Source organism: Zalophus californianus, chromosome 1 (assembly GCF_009762305.2).
Source record: "Zalophus californianus isolate mZalCal1 chromosome 1, mZalCal1.pri.v2, whole genome shotgun sequence".
NCBI classification, from domain to species: Eukaryota; Metazoa; Chordata; class Mammalia; order Carnivora; family Otariidae; genus Zalophus; species Zalophus californianus.
The window spans coordinates 204,064,132-204,067,053 of record NC_045595.1 but is presented as its reverse complement, the minus strand read 5'-3'; positions in this window follow the sequence as shown (position 1 = coordinate 204,067,053).

Below are 2,922 nucleotides of genomic sequence, written 5' to 3'. Positions count from 1 at the left end.
GACGCGGCCCGGGGCGGCGGGACAGCCCGGCTCGGCCGCCGCGCCCAAGCCGGCCCCTCCCGGCGCCCGCGCCCCGCCCCTGCCCCTCAGGCCGCGGGACTTTCCCGGCGCCCTGACCCGCGCGGTCGCCCCCACCCCACCCCCCCCACCCCCGGGGGCCCGCGGCCTGGAGCGCCCGGCGCGGCCCAGATCCCGGGCTCTGCGGCCGGCCTCCCCGAGCGCGAGCGCGGAGGGGGCTGCCTGGGACCCGCACAAATCGGGGGCAGAGCGGGAACCTCGCCAGACGCCCACCTGGGGCTTGCGACCCTTTAGGGAAGATCCCCGACGCCCCAGGCCCGAGGGGGCCTCCTGCGGAGCCGACGAGCCTCCGCGCCCGCCCCACCCCCGCCCCACCCCCGCCCCACCCCCGCCCGCGCCCCGTCAGCCGCTCAGGTCCTGCTGCTCCCAGATGCGTGGGTCACACGATTCCTCCCTTAGCTTCAACTTTGCTTCCTTAGCCTCTAACGTACACGTTACGCTTTCAAATCTTTTTTGAAAACAGGTTTAAGGGTACAGTGGTTAGAAAGGGCCTGGGTGAAGGAAGGTGTGGAGCAACGAACGCAGAGGGAAAGAGAAACGTCCGTTTCAGGATGGCGTGTGGGTTTGGCCCTGGTCTGGGCAGGGAAGTGAATGAGGAAGTAACCTCAGGAGCTGGGGGGGAGGGGTGGGGTGGGGTGGGGCTGAGGTGGCCTCCACTCCTAGCCTGAGCTTCCAGTTTGATGCCAGGATCTGGGTCTTCTGGGTTCTCCCAAGATGGGCCCTAAGCCCAGCTGAGCATGGAAGGAAAGGGCCAAAGAAGGGCATGAATGGGGGCCGTCAAGAATTAAAGAATAGGGTCATCAAGGTGCCGTTAGGAGGGCTGCTTGGCAGCGTAATATTTGGCAACATAGGGCTTTACGTTTGGACTTCTTACATTTTATCTTATTTACTTTTTTTAAATTTTAAGTAATCTCTACACCCAATGTGGGGCTAGAACTTACAACCCCCAAGATCAAGAGTCTCCTCTCACTGTACCGATTGAGCGGGCCAGGCGCCCCCAACTTCTTGCATTATTATGATTATGATTATTTCTGTAGAACTCTTGAAATTGGTCACTGTTGTAAAAATATGTGACAAAATATCTAGTGGTTATCCAAATGATGCTTTGAGTGAGTTTTTCGAGACACAGAGACATGTTTCTATGTTAAGTGAAAAAAGTGAATGTAAGTCAGAATCCTTGTGCATCGAAAATGGAGGAAACATGCCAAAATACATACAGTAGGTAGTGGGATTATGAATGGTAACGGTTTTCTTTTTTTATACTGCCCCCCCATAGGGCATATTTTATTTTCATGATCAAGAAAAAAAATCATATTAAAGGGAAGGACAGGCACGCATCCATCTCAGCCAAGGCCAGGGAGCGCTTGTGATCTCCCCTGATGTAGAGTTCTCAGAGGCAGGGACAACGGTTTTTGAGGGCAGGGGGAGATGGTAACACCCGCCCCCCCCCCCGCCCCATCCGTGTTTCTTCCCAGCTGGACAATCTCCTTCCAGAGCTCTTCCCTGCTAAAACTTAGAGGGTTTACGTTTTCCTTAGAGCAGTCCGTGGCAGAGTAAGGGAGCGTGCCCAGTTTGCTGCTGAGCCAGGCACCCTGCTGGCACCTTAAACACATAATATTCCCAAAGCAAGTAACTGCTGAGCAGGCTTCATCACCGTGGAAAGGCCAGTTCTTGGAGCTTGGCATTTTCCTTTTCCTGTTCCTGCTGGCTGGAAGACTTTTACTTTTGAGGTACTCGCTAGATGACCCTGACTTCCACAGAGATCCTCCACCTAAAGAGAACAAGAAGCCAATCCTGTTGCATTTCTTGTGGAAAATGCCTAAGCATCCGCTGTCCTTTGTCTGGTTCCATATATAGCCCCCAGGGCATCATGCAACTCTTCGGTTATTGCATATAACGTGAACGCGGGTTCCTTTCTGCAGCTTCTCCCTTTTGGAAGCAGATTTACTGTGAAACTACCAAAAGCTTAACCCCAGCTCCCCCCCCCCCACCCTTGCACAACCTCTTCCACTATCATGGAAGGGGCTGCCCTCACGGTGTTCACATGGTCATATGCTTCTCCGAAATCTGCAAAGTAAGAGATTTTAGCCACATTTCTTAGGACCTCTGTCTCTTCCCTCTGTGACTTCTCCTTTAACGAACTTCTCCTACAGGGTGGTGCTGGGGAGGCTGTGGCGTTCTTTTTTTTTTTTTTTTTTTGAGAAGTGTCTTTATACTATATATCAGCAACAAATGGTCAGGTCAAAAGAAACTTCTTTTTTTTTTTTTTAAAGATTTTATTTATTTTTTGACAGAGAGAGAGACAGTGAGAGAGGGAACACAAGCAGAGGGAGTGGGAGAGGGAGAAGCAGTCCTCCCGCGGAGCTGGGATCATGACCGTGAGCCGAAGGCAGACACTTAACGGCTGAGCCACCCAGGCGCCCCAAAAGAAACTCTTCTAAATTGTCAGTAATGAACACTTAGATAGATCATTCTAGAAGAAAGACTGAATTAACTTTCTGTTCTTGATACGGTGCATATTACAAAAAGTTGTCATATGCAGAGGCAAAGATTACACAAAGATGTACATAAAAGGGTATTAGAGAGTCAGACAATTAATTAATACAGGTATTTTACTTTTCTGAATTTTTCAATGTTAGTGGTATTTGGCAACTTTAAAAAAATGTAACTTGTGATTTATTTTCTCATTGTAAGTAAATACATTTGTACTTATTTTATATTCTTTGTTGTGTATTCTTTTTTTTTTTTAAGATTTTATTTATTTATTTGGGCGCCTGGGTGGCTCAGATGGTTAAGCATCTGCCTTCGGCTCAGGTCATGATCCCAGGGTCCTGGGATCGAGTC